This window comes from Ranitomeya variabilis, chromosome 2 (genome assembly GCF_051348905.1).
Source record: "Ranitomeya variabilis isolate aRanVar5 chromosome 2, aRanVar5.hap1, whole genome shotgun sequence".
NCBI classification, from domain to species: Eukaryota; Metazoa; Chordata; class Amphibia; order Anura; family Dendrobatidae; genus Ranitomeya; species Ranitomeya variabilis.
This window is the reverse complement of record NC_135233.1, coordinates 833,097,627-833,115,033: the sequence shown is the minus strand read 5'-3', so window position 1 is coordinate 833,115,033 and position 17,407 is coordinate 833,097,627.

Here is a 17,407-nt window from a genome sequence, read left to right as displayed (position 1 = left end):
GGGGCTCTCCAAACGCGACATGGTGTCCGCTAATGATTGGAGCTAATCTTCCATTCAAAAAGCCAAATGGCGTGCCTTCCCTTCCGAGCCCTGCGCCCAAACAGTGGTTTACCCCCACATATGGGGTATCATCGTACTCAGGACAAACTGGACAACAACATTTGGGGTCCAATTTCTCCTGTTACCCTTGGGAAAATAAAAAATTCTGGGCTAAAAATCATTTTTGAGGAAAGAAAAATTATTTTTTATTTTCACGGCTCTGCGGTATAAACTTCTGTGAAGCACTTGGGGGTTCAAAGTGCTCACCACACATCTAGATTAGTTCCTTGGGAGGTCTAGTTTCCAAAATGGGGTCACTTGTGGGGGAGCTCCAATGTTTAGGCACACAGGGGCTCTCCAAACGCGACATGGTGTCCGCTAACGATTGGAGCTAATTTTCCATTCAAAAAGTCAAATGGCGCTCCTTCCCTTCCGAGCCTTGCCGTGCACCCAAACAGTGGTTTACCCCCACATATGAGGCATTGGCGTACTCAGGAGAAATTGCCCAACAAATTTTAGGATCCATTTTATCCTGTTGCCCATGTGAAAATGAAAGAATTGAGGCTAAAAGAAATTTTGTGTGAAAAAAAAAGTACTTTTTCATTTTTGCGGATCAATTTGTGAAGCACCTGAGGGTTTAAAGTGCTCACTATGCCTCTAGATAAGTTCCTTGGGGGGTCTAGTTTCCAAAATGGGGTCACTTGTGGAGGAGCTCCAATGTTTAGGCACACAGGGGCTTTCCAAACGCGACATGGTGTCCGCTAACGATGGAGATAATTTTTCATTCAAAAAGTCAAATGGCGCTCCTTCCTTTCCGAGCCTTACCATGTGCCCAAACAGTGGTTTACCCCCACATGTGAGGTATCGGTGTACTCAGGAGAAATTGCCCAACAAAATTTAGGATCCATTTTATCCTGTTGCCCATGTAAAAATGAAAAAATTGAGGCTAAAATAATTTTTTTTATGAAAAAAAAGTACTTTTTCATTTTTACGGATCAATTTGTGAAGCACCTGGGGGTTTAAAGTGCTCACTATGCTTCTAGATAAGTTCCTTTGGGGGTCTAGTTTCCAAAATGGGGTCACTTGTGGGGGAGCTCCAATGTTTAGGCACACGGGGGCTCTCCAAACGCGACATGGTGTCCGCTAAAGATTGGAGCCAAGTTTTCATTCAAAAAGTCAAATGGCGCTCCTTCCATTCCGAGCCCTGCCGTGCGCCCAAACAGTGGTTTACCCCGACATATGAGGTATCAGCGTACTCAGGACAAATTGGACAACAACGTTCATGGTCCAGTTTCTCCTTTTACCCTTGGGAAAATAAAAAAATTGTTGCTAAAAGATCATTTTTGTGACTAAAAAGTTAAATGTTCATTTTTTACTTCCATGTTGCTTCTGCTGCTGTGAAACACCTGAAGGGTTAATAAACTTCTTGAATGTGGTTTTGAGCACCTTGAGAGGTGCAGTTTTTAGAATGGTGTCACTTTTGGGTATTTTCAGCCATATAGAACCCTCAAATTGACTTCAAATGTGAGGTGGTCCCTAAAAAAAATGGTTTTGTAAATTTTGTTGTAAAAATGAGAAATCACTGGTCAAATTTTAACCCTTATAACTTACTAGCAAAAAAAAATTTTGTTTCCAAAATTGTGCTGATGTAAAGTAGACATGTTGGAAATGTTATTTATTAACTATTTTGTGTCACATAACTCTCTGGTTTAACAGAATAAAAATTCAAAATGTGAAAATTGCGAAATTTTCAAAATTTTCGCCAAATTTCTGTTTTTTTCACAAATAAATTCAGAAATTATCGACCTAAATTTACCACTAACATGAAGCCCAATATGTCACGAAAAAACAATCTCAGAATCGCTAGGATCTGTTGAAGCGTTCCTGAGTTATTACCTCATAAAGGGACACTGGTCAGAATTGCAAAAAACGGCAAGGTCATTAAGACCAAAATAGGCTGGGTCATGAAGGGGTTAAATAATTAAGTTTTCCCATTTTATTGTTACTCCTAATCCATGCGACACCTTCAATCTCCTGTACTAAAAATAAATTTAACAAACCAACAATTTACTATACCTGTCTGTCGTTGTATCCCACGCTGTTATCCATATCTGGGGGATATACAGTTTTCAACCTGGACGTTGCCAAGATGTGCCCGTCCCGGTTGAAAACCACAGGTTAATGAGCTGCTGAGAGCGGAGCATCAGTGACTAGCGGTGACATCACTGAAGCTGTGCTCACTCACAGCCTGAACTGCGGTGACCTCTGGACTGTGGGAAAATGCACTGTCATTTTCCATCAGTACAATATACAGTATATGAGACAAGTTATATGATACTACTATTGTTGCAGTTGTACGCGCATAGATCCATTACAAACTACCATATACATAACTCTATTTGCTCCCTCTTAGCAATAGTCTTCTGTATATCTGGGTGTTTAACCCAGTTTTTACATGTCTTTTAATGTTTTATCGATGTCATTGGTTTGTGGTTACTTTCTTGTTATCTGATTTAATAAAATACAACTATGTTTCACTGAATCTGTTAAACGGGACTTTATTGTTGGCTTTCCTTCCCCCCCTGCTCAGTTTGTCTTACTGGCAGACTCTTCCTGTATCAGTCCAGGAACATTAATGGATAATCATTTGTATTCGTTTCTAATGAAGCCATAGACAATTTCATGAGTAAGAAATTTTAAGAGCTGTAATTAAATGAATGACTCTTCCTGCTTCTATAGTCTCAATTCTTCCACTGTCTCTCTACTAGTGGCCATGCTGTCTAGATATTAGCGAAATTAGTTATTTTCTGCTCTGTTCACTTGCTCTTCTGTTTGTTTCATATAGCTGGACATATCAAGAGTTGGTGGAAGACTTTAATTTTTGTAGACTTGATGGAGGACTCTGTCAGCTATGAATGGGTGTCACTTAAGTTTTGAGAATCCACCATCAGGATTAGGCAATTTATTTAATAGAGTTAAATAGCTCAACTGTTAATAGCTAGCTAGGTTTGAAGCAGGTGAAATAAGAGGGGAATTTTAAATGGAATGGATGTTCTGTCTTGACTTGTAAGCCTCTGCTCACTAATTTTCTCTCCCCTATGCTATTTCCTTCACATTATTGCTAAACCTAATTTTAGGTGGTGAAAGTGTTCCTAGAGTAATCTACAAGTAGAAAATGTACTGGAATATTTTAAGTGAAGCAATAAAGTATCTAGTTTTAAATATTTTTCCATCCACTAGCACTGTGATTTATGCAGTAATTTGTTTGGCTTTCAGACCCCCTGAAGGTGTACAGTGATAGAGTTCTTCTCCACATAGCACCAAGGTTGATGCAATGCTGGAAAATGAATGGAGCTATATTGTGGTTTTCTGAAAAGCAGAATAGTACTGTGCAGAGAAAAATCTAATTCTCAAATTCTTTAACTCAGACATCTTTGGTGACTTCAAGGGTCGGACAACACCAACCAATAAAGGAAGGTAAATTCTCATAATAAGCCTTCACTTTCTTTCTTTAGTAGGTGGTTTATGAATAAACTAGATGGAGGCCTGATGCCAGAGGGCGGTAATGTCATGATGGGGGCAGGCATGCGGCGCTGTTGTTGCCTAATGGCATCCTGTGATAATCTAATGACTTTTGCATCAGGGGACTCATGTGCTTGATGCCTACGCTTATATGCATTGTTTTTGTCCCAGCGACGCTGTTGCTCTTTTGCCCTTTGTTGTCTTCGACGTTGTGCCTTTGCTGCTTTCCTTTCATTGTCATTGTCTTTTTATGAGATGCCATGTTGGCTTGAAATTTGCTTTTTAAGGGGTTTTCCCATGAACAAAAGTTCATTTTAAAAATTGTCTGTGTCTGACCGTGTACCAAACATACCACAGCTCCTGGGCAGGGGATGAAGCAAAGGACAATACTGACATTACAGCAGGAGATCGCAGAGGATACATTTTGTGAGGTAAAATATTTATTAAAAACAGTCAATGAAATATTTTACCTCACAAAATTCATCCACTGTGATCCCCTGTTGTAATGTCAGTATTGTCTTTTGCTTCCTCCCCTGCCCAGGAGATGTGGTATGCTCTGTACATGGTCAGACACAATCAATTTTTAAAATGAACTTTAATTCATGGGAAAACCCTTTTAATGTGACCGGCTTCCTCTGCCTGTAGACACGTCGCACATCTGCCACCAGGATCAGCTGAATGATTCACTGCACCTGCCCGTAATTTGCGCAGGCACAGTAAATCAGACCGCCGCCATCTTTGTACAGACAGAGAGCTGCGGTCACATTGAAACTGCACATGCACTCCTCCTGACTGCGCAGTCAGTGAATCATTTGGCTCATCCCGGCAGTGGCGTGTTCGCGACGGTGTTCCGCTGGTGGTACCATGCAAGAGGCTGCGTGAATGTTTGAGTGTGAGTGTGTGAGTGTGAGTGTGTGAATGTGAGTATGTAAGTGTGAGTGTGTGTATGTGAGAGTGTGAGTGTGCATGTGAGTGTATGAGTGTGAGTGTGTGAGATTGTGAGAGTGTGTGAGATTGTGAGAGTGTGTGAGTGTGTGTGTGAGTGTGTGTGTGTGGTGCGTACGACATATGGAATGTGTGTGTGGTGCGATGGTGTTCCACTAGTGGTACCGCGCAATAGGTTGGTACCAGCAGCAGTTTCCATATTGAGACACCCATCACTTGGGTGTCCCAATCTGGCGGTCGGTGAACTTCCTCCCCTTGGAATTCTGGGATACGGTGATATCTGGACAGGACAGGAAATGAAAACATTACAAGGCAATTATTTAAATAGATAAAACCAATTAAGATGTGCAGGACACTGTAACTTAATTACAGTACATTACCAATATCACATAGACATTTTAGCTGAGCTATATTACACTTGTTTTTTGTATATTGATGTTTTTATCACATTTACAGTAATAAAAAATAAAAAATATTTTACTCAATTTTTTATAACAGCTATAGTAAAACAAATCTAGCATGATGAATTATTTTCTCATTTACTATGTTATAAGATACAAAGCTTTATATACATTATTTGGAAACTGTAAGAATGTTTCACATAATACTGTATTAGTACACTCATTGTATGAATTTAAAAAAAATCTAATAAAAATTGTCTTCAATATTATATTTGGTTATCAGTTATTGCTAAAATTATTGCAGCTAACACACTATGGCAAACAATATTGTTGTATTTTTTTTCCATAAAATATGTGTAATCTTTGCAGCTGCCTAAGCTTCTTATCACACTGGGGTCTAACTTCTTTAAACAAAAAATAGATTAATTCCATTGTTTCCTGGCCACCATGAAATTGGGGAGATGTTTTCAAGCAATCCAACAAGGTGGACAATTTCTAGTTGGATGCAAAGGAGCCCACATTCCGTTCTGCACAAAGGCCCTTCATTGTATATGACCGCTATTTGTTTTTTTACAGCTCAACACTTTTGCTATTTTTTGGTAACAGAACAATAATAGTTAAATAAAAACATTACTTACCAAAAGATAGACTGCCATGTCACTTATTTGGTTTACAACTTCATTAATTTCACTGTAAATCAACTGCTGTAGTTGGCAATTAAGGCAATTATGTCCATAGAAAGTAAGTAAACATAATTAAAGGGAACCTGTCATCTTGGAAAATGCTGCTTACCTGCAGATATAGAGTTAGTCTGCATATACTTAGTGTGACAATGTCTGAATCAGTCTTAATAAAAGTGTGGCTACAGGAAGAAATTGAACCTTTTACTTCCCAGGAGACAATGGCTCATTGTGGCACAACGCCAACAGATCACAGTAAAAAAAATAATCAGTAATTATATTTACTTTCAGAATAATCCTAAATCTGCAAATAAATATTGTTTCCCAAGGAAACAGTTTTCCTTATAGTTGGCTATACACATTAGGTAGAAGTGGACATTGGCTAATGGTTGAACAATCAGCAAACATATCGGCTAGTGAATGATCATTTATCAAATGCAGCCATTCGCATTTTAGGGTGCATGCCCATGATCAGGAACTGTTGTTGGTTTGATGCTGCATATTTATCAATTTATCATATTTATCTTACTACAAACTTTCTGATCTCTTGTCATTACAGACTTGGCCCCTATGAGTCGGTGTCCCCCGAAGTTCAGTTGTAAGTCAGGGCACTATGCTTATTTCGCACGATCTCCCTCTCTGTTAACGTGTCACCCTAAGGTGTTCCCAGCCAATAGCTGGGCGACACCTTTTATTTAAAGCTCCTCCTCCGATATGGAGGTACCTGAGCAATGTTGTTAGCTTTCCTTGCATGATTGCTAGTTGTCAGGTTCCCCTGGTCCGCTCATCTGCTTGTCTACCCTGTACCCGTTTGCTCGTACCTGTCTGTGCTCTTCTGTCCATCAGCTGGTCCAGATCGCACCTTCCATGCCCATCTGTGTAATACCCAATCCAGCCTGCACCTGCCAATGCTTTTCTGTTTCTCTGCTGGTCTCATCTGCACCTGTTCCAGTGTCGCTACAGTGCTTGCCTGCATTCTTCATCCCTCCTTTGGGTCGTACCAGCCTACCTGTAATAGGGAGTCAGCTTCCTTCCTCTGTAGGTCAGCCGTGGAGTAGCACCTGGTGCCACCTCCATGTCCCTTCTTGGGTCGTGGTTTTTGCCTGCTGTTGCTTCACCAAGGTCGGATTTTCTAGGCCACCTAGTCACGCCCCTACAGACTTTCCAAGGGCTACAGCTCAGTGGTTCCACAACCTGGCCCTTTACAGTCTCCATCTGCTGGGTTGGCTGTAGTGGAAGAGGTGTCGGTCCCCATTATACTAGTTGTACTCTATTGAAATTGATTCCACTTTCTTAGTGTCTGCAACTAACTTTTGGAAATGTGTAGATTCCTGGTTGGGTGTTCATTTGCTCGGTTGGCTGTAGTGGAAGACTTTTCGGTCCCTATTATACTATTTCTACTCTGATTAAATTGATGCCACATTGCTGGTGTCTGCTGCTAATTGTTTGAAATGTGAACACTCCTTGTTGGGTCTACATCTGCTGGGTTGGCTGTAGTGGAAGATGTGTTGGACCCCAATATACTAGTTCTACTATGGTGAAATTGATGCCACTTTGGTAGTGTCTGCCACTAATTTTTGGAACTATGTAGACTCCTGGTTGGGTCTCCTTCATGTGTGTTGCCAGTAGTAGTAGGCCTGAGAGAATGGCAGGCCTTCACTGCCTTTGAGTCAACTGCCATGTTAATATGCTTAGATTTTGCTGACAATAGTAGCCTACGAAACTGATATTTGTGCAACCTGAGTGTGGCTGAGCATAAAAGCAGGTTGAGTTTTTGCATGTGGTATCAGGGCTTCCAGCACTGCAGGCCTACACCGATGCCTCACCCAACTCATCTTATTTGAAAGTTCAATTCAGAGCTGTAAATGGTGTCCCAGACCCCGATATCTCATACCTGGCTGATTGCGGTCATGCCATTCTAAAATTTGAACTGCAAATGAATTGAGGCCACATTCCTGGTGTCTGCCCCTAATTTGATGCATTTTGGCAGCTTTTGGGCCCGCTTGAAGGTATTGTGTATGCATTTGTTTTTGCTTCCCTTTGATTCCAATGGCGTTTAGGCATGTTAAGTGAATATTCGATGAACAAATAGGAGCATATTGCAAATTCAGATATCGTTATCCGAACCAAACTTTGGAATATTCTCTATAGTCATCAGCGCTAACCATATTGGTGTAGTTCTCAAAGCAACACAACACAGCACACATGTTCCGCATGGTTGTCCACTCGGTCATGAAGTGGTGTTACAGTGAGGATCTAAAGGGTAACCATGTTTTGAGCTTTTGATTTCAGGCTCCATATCGCACCATCCACTAGAACTTCAAATGTATGATTACCAACATTTTATAGACAATTTTTAGACAATCATCTTGGCTATCTCATACATGAATTTGACTTGCAACTATTTTGCATATGATTTGATACTGCAGAGCGACTAACCTGTGCGTGCTACAGCTGAAACTCCACAATTGCCTGCTGCTGCTCGCATAGTCTCTCCAGCATATGCAAGCTGGAGTTCTGTTGTGAATTCCGTCTGGGCTCCCTCTGGTGGCCTTTAGCGATACTGCGGGTCTGGAGCTGGGCTCAGCTGCCTCATTTACTGCTATGCTGGTTCCTATTTAACTCCACCTGGACCTTTACTTGTTGCCTGCTGTCATTGTATTCAGTACTGGTTCTGACCTCTCCTGGATCTCCCTGGTGACCTTTCTCTTTCTGAGAAGCTAAGTCTTGCTAGTTCTTTTTGCTCATTGTTTCCTTGAATATGTTTCTCAGTATATGATGTGTTCAGTCCAGCTTGCTTATATATGATTTTTCGCTTGCTGGTAGCTCTGGGGTGCAGAGTGCGCCCCTCACATCGTGAGTCGGTGTGGGGGTTCTTGTACTTTCTGCGTGGATAGTTTTTGATAGTTTTTGTACCGACCGCACAGATCCCTTGCTTTCTTCTGTCTATTTAGTGTTAGCGGGCCTCATTTGCTTAAACCTGGTTTTCATTCCTACGTTTGTATTTTCCCCTTAACTCACCGTTATTATTTGTGGGGGGCGGTCTAAACTTTGGGGTTATTTCTCTGAGGCAAGTGAGGCTTTGCTTTCTCTCTAGGGGTAGCCAGTTTCTTAGGCTGTGAAGAGGCGTCCAGGTTTTTAGGTAACGCTCCACGGCTGCCTTTAGTGTGTGTGGATAGGATCAGGATTGCGGTCGCTATAGTTCCCACAATCCCGGAGCTTGTCCTACAATTCAGGTTTACCTATCAGGTCAGTTTTGTGATCCTACCACCGGATCATAACAGTACAGCAGGCCAGTAAAGAGTTAATGCATCGCAAAAGAGGGATAAGAGAAATCCTGAGTTCATTTTTTTTTTCCTCTGCAGTGTGTCTAGCCTCTCTCCTCCCCTTAATCTCTGGGTGGTTCAGAATTCAGCTGCAGCTATGGACCTTCAGAGTCTGTCTTCTAGTGTGGATCATCTCACTGCTAGGGTACAAGGCATTCAGGATTATGTAGTTCACAGTCCTATGTCAGAGCCTAAGATACCTATTCCTGAGCTGTTCTCCGGAGACAGATCTAGGTTTTTGAACTTTAAAAATAATTGCAAATTGTTCCTTTCTCTGAGACCTCGTTCCTCTGGTGATTCGGTTCAGCAAGTTAAAATTATTATTTCTTTGTTGCGTGGTGACCCTCAAGATTGGGCATTCTCTCTGGCGCCAGGAGATCCTGCATTGCAAAATGTGGATGCGTTTTTTCTGGCGCTTGGAGTGCTTTATGAGGAACCTAATCTGGTAGACCAAGCAGAAAAGGTTTTGCTGGCTCTCTCCCAGGGTCTGGATGAAGCAGAGGTTTACTGTCAGAAGTTTAGGAAATGGTCTGTGCTCACTCAATGGAATGAGTGTGCCCTGGCAGCGATTTTCAGAAAGGGTCTTTCTGAAGCCATTAAGGATGTTATGGTGGGATTCCCCACGCCTGCGGGTCTGAATGAGTCAATGTCTTTGGCCATTCAGATTGATCGGCGTTTGCGGGAGCGCAAACCAGTGCACCATCTGGCGGTATTTTCTGAGCAGAAGCCTGAGTCTATGCAAGGTGACAGGATTCTGACCAGAATTGAACGGCAAAATCACAGACGTCAGAATGGGTTGTGCTTTTACTGTGGTGATTCTGCTCATGTTATCTCAGATTGTTCTAAGCGCACAAAAAACTTCGCTAGGTCTGTCACCATTGGTACTGTACAGCCTAAATTCATTTTGTCTGTTACTTTGATTTGCTCTCTGTCTTCCTATTCAGTTATGGCTTTTGTGGATTCAGGTGCTGCCCTGAATTTGATGGATTTGTCTTTTGCCAGGCGCTGTGGTTTTATCTTGGAGCCTTTGCAATTCCCTATTCCACTAAAGGGAATTGATGCCACGCCATTGGCCAAGGATAAACCTCAGTACTGGGCTCAAGTAACCATGTGCATGACTCCTGCACATCAGGAGGTGATTCGCTTTCTTGTGTTACATAATTTGCATGATGTTGTCGTGTTGGGTCTGCCATGGCTGCAGGCTCATAATCCAGTCCTAGATTGGAAAGCAATGTCTGTGTCAAGTTGGGGTTGCCATGGAATTCATGGCAATGCTCCTTTGGTGTCAATTGCTTCTTCTACTCCTTCTGAAGTCCCTGAATTTTTGTCGGACTACCAGGATGTATTTGATGAGCCCAAGTCCAGTGCCCTACCCCCTCATAGGGATTGTGATTGTGCCATAAATTTGTTTCCTGGTAGTAAGTTCCCTAAGGGACGACTTTTTAATTTGTCTGTACCAGAACATGCCGCTATGCGGAGTTATATCAAGGAGTCTTTGGAGAAGGGGCATATTCGCCCGTCCCCGTCCCCTTTGGGTGCGGGGTTCTTTTTTGTGGCCAAGAAGGATGGTTCTCTGAGACCCTGTATAGATTATCGCCTTCTAAATAACATCACGGTCAAATTTCAGTATCCTTTGCCACTGTTGTCCGATCTGCTTGCTCGGATTAGGGGGGCCAGTTGGTTCACCAAGATAGATCTTCATGGAGCGTATAATCTTGTGCGTATAAAGCAGGGCGATGAATGGAAAACAGCATTTAATATGCCCGAAGGCCATTTTGAGTACTTGGTGATGCCTTTTGGGCTTTCTAATGCCCCTTCTGTGTTCCAGTCCTTCATGCACGACATCTTCCGAGAGTATCTGGATAGGTTTATGATTGTGTACCTGGATGATATTTTGGTCTTTTCTGATGATTGGGAATCTCATGTGAAGCAGGTCAGGATGGTATTTCAGGTCCTGCGAGCCAATGCCTTGTTTGTGAAGGGCTCTAAATGTCTCTTCGGAGTCCAGAAGGTTTCCTTTTTGGGCTTTATTTTTTCTCCTTCTACCATTGAGATGGATCCAGTCAAGGTCCAGGCTATTTATGACTGGACTCAACCTACATCGGTAAAGAGTCTTCAGAAGTTCTTGGGTTTTGCTAATTTTTACCTTCGCTTCATCACTAATTTTTCCAGTGTGGTTAAGCCTTTGACGGATTTGACCAAGAAGGGTTCTGATGTGACGAATTGGTCTCCTGCGGCCGTGGAGGCCTTTCAGGAGTTCAAACGTCGGTTCTCTTCGGCTCCTGTCTTGCATCAGCCGGATGTCTCTCTGCCCTTCCAGGTCGAGGTTGATGCTTCTGAGATTGGAGCAGGGGCTGTCTTGTCACAGAGAAGCTCTGATGGCTCTGTGATGAGGCCATGTGCTTTCTTTTCAAGAAAGTTTTCGCCTGCCGAGCGGAATTATGATGTTGGTAATTGTGAGTTATTGGCAATGAAGTGGGCATTTGAGGAGTGGCGACATTGGCTTGAGGGAGCCAAACATCGTGTGGTGGTCTTGACGGATCACAAGAATTTGACTTATCTCGAGTCTGCTAAGCGGCTAAATCCTAGACAGGCTTGATGGTCGCTGTTTTTCTCCCGTTTCGATTTCGTGGTTTCATACCTTCCGGGTTCGAAGAACGTGAAGGCTGATGCTCTTTCTAGGAGCTTTGTGCCTGACTCTCTGGGAGTTTCTGAACCGGCTGGTGTCCTCAAAGAAGGGGTGATTTTGTCTGCCATCTCCCCTGATTTACGACGGATACTGCAGGAATTTCAGGCCAATAGACCTGATCGTTGTCCACCGGAGAGACTGTTTGTCCCGGATAGATGGACCAGTAGAGTCATTTCCGAGGTTCATTCTTCAGTGTTGGCGGGTCACCCTCGGATTTTTGGTACCAGGCATTTGGTGGCTAGGTCCTTTTGGTGGCCTTCCTTGTCGCTGGATGTGCATTACTTTGTGCAGTCCTGTGGGATTTGTGCTTGGGCCAAGCCTTGCTGTTCTCGAGCCAGTGGATTGCTTTTGCCTTTGCCTGTCCCGAAGAGGCCCTGGACGCATATTTCCATGGATTTTATTTCGGATCTTCCAGTCTCTCAGAAGATGTCTGTTATCTGGGTGGTTTGTGATCGTTTTTCTAAAATGGTCCATTTGGTGCCCTTGCCTAAGCTGCCTTCCTCCTCCGATTTGGTTCCACTGTTTTTTCAGAATGTGGTTCGTTTGCATGGTATTCCTGAGAATATTGTGTCTGACAGAGGATCCCAGTTTGTGTCCAGATTTTGGCGGTCCTTTTGTGCTAAGATGGGCATTGAAATATCTTTTTCATCGGCCTTCCATCCTCAGACGAATGGCCAAACCGAACGAACTAATCAGACCTTGGAGACTTATCTGAGATGTTTTGTTTCTGCTGATCAGGATGATTGGGTGACTTTTTTGCCATTGGCTGAGTTCGCCCTCAATAATCGGGCTAGTTCTGCTACTTTGTTTTCGCCTTTTTTTTGCAATTCTGGTTTTCATCCTCGTTTTTCCTCAGGTCAGGTTGAGTCTTCTGACTGTCCTGGGGTGGATTCTGTGGTGGATAGGTTGCAGCAGATTTGGAACCATGTGGTGGACAATTTGACGTTGTCACAAGAGAAGGCTCAGCGCTTTGCTAACCGCCGGCGCTGTGTGGGTCCCCGACTTCGTGTGGGGGATTTGGTATGGTTGTCTTCTCGTTATGTTCCGATGAAGGTTTCCTCTCCTAAGTTCAAGCCTCGTTTCATCGGTCCTTATAAGATTTTGGAAATCCTCAACCCTGTGTCATTTCGTTTGGACCTCCCAGCATCATTTGCCATTCACAATGTGTTCCATAGGTCATTGTTGCGGAGATATGTGGTGCCTGTGGTTCCTTCTGTTGATCCTCCTGCTCTGGTCTTGGTCGAGGGAGAATTGGAGTATGTGGTGGAGAAGATCTTGGATTCTCGTGTTTCGAGATGAAAGCTTCAGTACTTGGTTAAGTGGAAGGGCTATGGTCAGGAGGATAATTCCTGGGTTGTCGCCTCTGATGTCCATGCAGCCGATTTGGTTCGTGCCTTTCATTCGGTTCATCCTGATCGGCCTGGGGGCTCTGGTGAGGGTTCGGTGACCCCTCCTCAAGGGGGGGGTACTGTTGTGAATTCCGTCTGGGCTCCCTCTGGTGGCCTTTAGCGATACTGCGGGTCTGGAGCTGGGCTCAGCTGCCTCATTTCCTGCTATGCTGGTTCCTATTTAACTCCACCTGGACCTTTACTTGTTGCCTGCTGTCGTTGTATTCAGTACTGGTTCTGACCTCTCCCAGATCTCCCTGGTGACCTGTCTCTTTCTGAGAAGATAAGTCTTGCTAGTTCTTTTTGCTCATTGTTTCCTTGAATATGTTTCTCAGTATATGATGTGTTCAGTTCAGCTTGCTTATATGTGATTTTTCGCTTGCTGGTAGCTCTGGGGTACAGAGTGCGCCCCTCACATCGTGAGTCGATGTGGGGGTTCTTGTACTTTCTGCGTGGATAGTTTTTGTACCAACCGCACAGATCCCTTGCTTTCTTCTGTCTATTTAGTGTTAGCGGGCCTCATTTGCTTAAACCTGTTTTTCATTCCTACGTTTGTATTTTCCCCTTAACTCACCGTTATTATTTGTGGGGGACTGTCTAAACTTTGGGGTTATTTCTCTGAGGCAAGTGAGGCTTTGCTTTCTCTCTAGGGGTAGCCAGTTTCTTAGGCTGTGAAGAGGCGTCTAGGTTTTTAGGTAACGCTCCACGGCTGCCTTTAGTGTGTGTGGATAGGATCAGGATTGCGGTCGGTATAGTTCCCACAATCCCGGAGCTTGTCCTACAATTCAGGTTTACCTATCAGGTCAGTTTTGTGATCCTACCACCGGATCATAACAGAGTTCCACCTAGTGGGTATGCCGCATATGAGGAGGTGAGCGGGAACCTAGAAGTGCAGTGCAGACAGGCAAGCAGCAGCAGGGTTAGAAGGCTGAAAGTCATCACAGATGGCCAGCACTGTTATCAGCAGCTCTGCCATATCGTGGTAATTGATAAGCGACTCTGTCCCCCAAAATTGAGGACATGCGCCAGGCAAGGGACATGCGTCAAACCAGCCCAAGGCTGCTACAAGATTTCACCCGTTATCGCACACCACCAGGCCGGCTTGAGGTTCAGTGGCACCAACCACTCATTGTTCTGTTCTGTTGTTTGGTCTCCATTCACAAGTCCTGCATGGTGTGTTATCTTTCCCCCAAACAGATGAATTTCAGAACAGCCTGCTGTTGTTTCCCCCTGGCTGTGCTGAAGTTGTTAGTGAAGGTGTTACACTGAACAGATGAGGAGGCAGTGAAGGAAGGAGAAGGCAACATGGACAGAAAAATGTCCGGCATTCCTCGGTGGTGGTAGGACATGTGCCAGAATGCCTTCTGCCTCAGACCCAGGCGCCACTGCTTTTTTCTATTGGGCAGTTAGGGAGATATATTGTCCCTGCCAGTGCATACTAGGTGATGTATATGTGGTTATGTGGACCATGCCACTGATGACGTTGTGTAGTGCACACCTGATTTTGTCCATAACATGCGAGTTTAGAGCAGAGATGGCTTATCTGGAAAAATAGTGGCTCCGGGGAACCACATACGTTGGGACAGTCACTACCATCAGTTTTTCAAAACTCTCTGTATACACCAGCCAAAGTGGCAGCATTTCAAAGGCCAGGGATTTTGAAATTCTGAAATTCAGGACCAGGGCTCATGGGTGGGTAGTGGGGTACTTTTTATTTCTCTCCAGTGTTTTGGGGATGGATAGCTGAATGCTTCAATGGGACGGTGTAGAAATGCTCAGTGATACTGCTGATGGTGTTTGTACTGTCACATCCTCTCTTTGTGGTAAGCCATGTGACCCTGTTGATTGGGAGAGGGAAGAAGAGGCAGAATCCACAGCAGAAGGGGAAAAGGAGGAGCCTCTGATGTCACCTGGTTTTTCAGGTGTGTTCTCCACTGCACGTCATTATTTTAATTCAGATGGCTCGCCATACAGGTGGTTCTCAGGTTCAGAACATTTATGCCTCACTTCAGGCTCTGATGTTATAGTGTGAAAATCAATCATTCCTTGTTACCATCACATTGCCTGAAGAAATGCCATGCCAGGGAACTCCTTTGAGCTGGCTTGGTATACTCAGTTTGTTAGCTTGGTAGGCAGTAGCAGCTGGCGTACTGGCTTTTGCACCCAGCTTTTTCTTTTGATGTGCAGCTGGGGCTGGGTGACCTCCCCCTCTTCCTCCGAACTGCACTTGTCACTCAGATGGCCTTCACTCCATGTGGGGTATGGGCCCTTGTCATCCCTCCACATTATTTTCCACACACTCCTCATGCCTGCTCTCCCTGCCGGTCTGCACACTGCAGAAAGACGCAGCAGTAGGCACCTGAGTCTCATCATCATTAGAGTTGTGCTACAATGGTCTGCTTACTGTGTGCACTAATCCTCCCATGTACTCATCCTCAGTTTGAACAAGTTGTTGGGCATTAGTAAACTCAAATTCTTCCACTTTTGGTGCAGGGCAAGGTGGATGACTTGGGGCTCAGACTGCTTACCTGATATGCAAGGGGGTGAGGTGGAAGCTGATAACTATGGTCTGCAGGTGTCAACTCAGTGCTTTCAGCAGAAGACCTGATAGAAGATAATTTTTATGCACAGTTGTCCCACAGACACAGGTGCAGAGTTAAATAAGTGGTGTTTAAGCACAGTACTCCCACAGACATGGCTGTAAAGTAAAAGAGCATTTTTTAGGAACAGTACTCCCACAAACACAGGTGCAAAGTCAAATAAGTTGTTTTTAAGCACAGTGCTCCCACAGACACAGGTGCAGAGTAAAAAAGTGTTTTTTGGCACAGTCACAGTACTCCCACAGACACAGCTGCAGAGTTTTAAAAAAGTGTATTTTACGAACAGTACTCCCACAGACATGGGTTGCCGAGAAAAAAAAAGTGTTTTTACAGCGCATTTCTCCCAAGGACATGGCTTCAGACCAAAATAAATTTTTTTTATGCACAATACTCCCACAGACACAGGTTCATAGTAAAAAAAAATGCTTTTTGGGCACAGTTCTCCCACAGACACATAAAAAAGTTTCTTAAAGACACAGTACTCCCATAGACTCGGGTACAAAATGCACACACAGAACCTAACACTTCCCATCACTTGAACTGCGTACTGTCCCTACACTAATCAGAGCAGAATGGTGGCAACACACGTGATCCAGAATTTATAGAGGCCGTGTCATGTGGTGCACAATACCTGGCATGGCTGTGATGACTCCGGAGGTGCCCACAGCTTAAAAACTTGCTGATTGGTATTGCAGCAGCCTTTCAACAAATTTTATTCCGCAACGAACCTGAACGGTAAAATGAACTTCCAGTAAAAAGTCCGAATTCTGAGTTCAATACTGGAGACTTGATGTCTGGTGCAAACACTGAACTGTATGAGTTCTCTCATCCCAATTCATTTGCGCTTAAATATACATCACGTGAAATAAGTATTAACCCCCTGCCATTATCCGTTTTTGCGTTTTTGTTTTTTGCCCCCCTTCTTCCCAGAGTAATAACTTTTTTATTCTTTGGTGAGGCCTTGTTTTTTGCAGGACGAGTTGTACTTTTGAACAACATCATTGGTTTTAACATATCTTGTACTGGAAAATGGAGAAACAATTCCAAGTGCAGTGAAATTGCAAAATAATTGCAATCCCACAGTTGTTTTTTTTTTTACTCTGTTCACTAAAAGCTAAAACTGACATGCCATTATAATTCTCCAGGTCACTACGAGTTCACTGACACCAATCATGTATACTTTGTTTCTTTTTAAGTGGTGAAAAAAATTTCCAAAGTTTGTTAAAAAAAATTATTTTATTTTTTTATTTTGAGTGGGGCGAAGGGGGGTGGTTTAAACTTTCATATTTTTTTTTTTTTTTTTACATTTTTAAAAATATATTTTTGTTAACTTTTGGCATGCTTCAATAATCTCCATGGGAGACTACAAGCTGCCGTAATCCAATTGACTCTGTTACATACAGATAGCCTGTATTTAGCAGAATAATAATAATAAATACATTCATGCATCATACATTTTTTTGTGTTTGCATTTTGCTGTGACAATCTATTCATGGGTTGGTACCTTCTCCCTTGCACATACTTATTGGCTAAGCATGTTCATCAATTTATATACATATGTGATTGAAATAAAACATTGGAATCTGCTCATACTTTCCTTCATAGCCAAAATAGAAACTCTGGAAAGTCAAGTATTAAAACTCTAGTTTTTTTATATCCTGCAAAGACCCCAATGTCATGTCACAACTTTAATAATACTTCACATTATTCTTCATGTACTGAAATTACCCAGGGACAATTTCTGAAATAACTATATCTTTTTAAAAGAAACTGTAGACTGATGGAGAAAGATACGGAAAAAACTTCCCCAGATATAT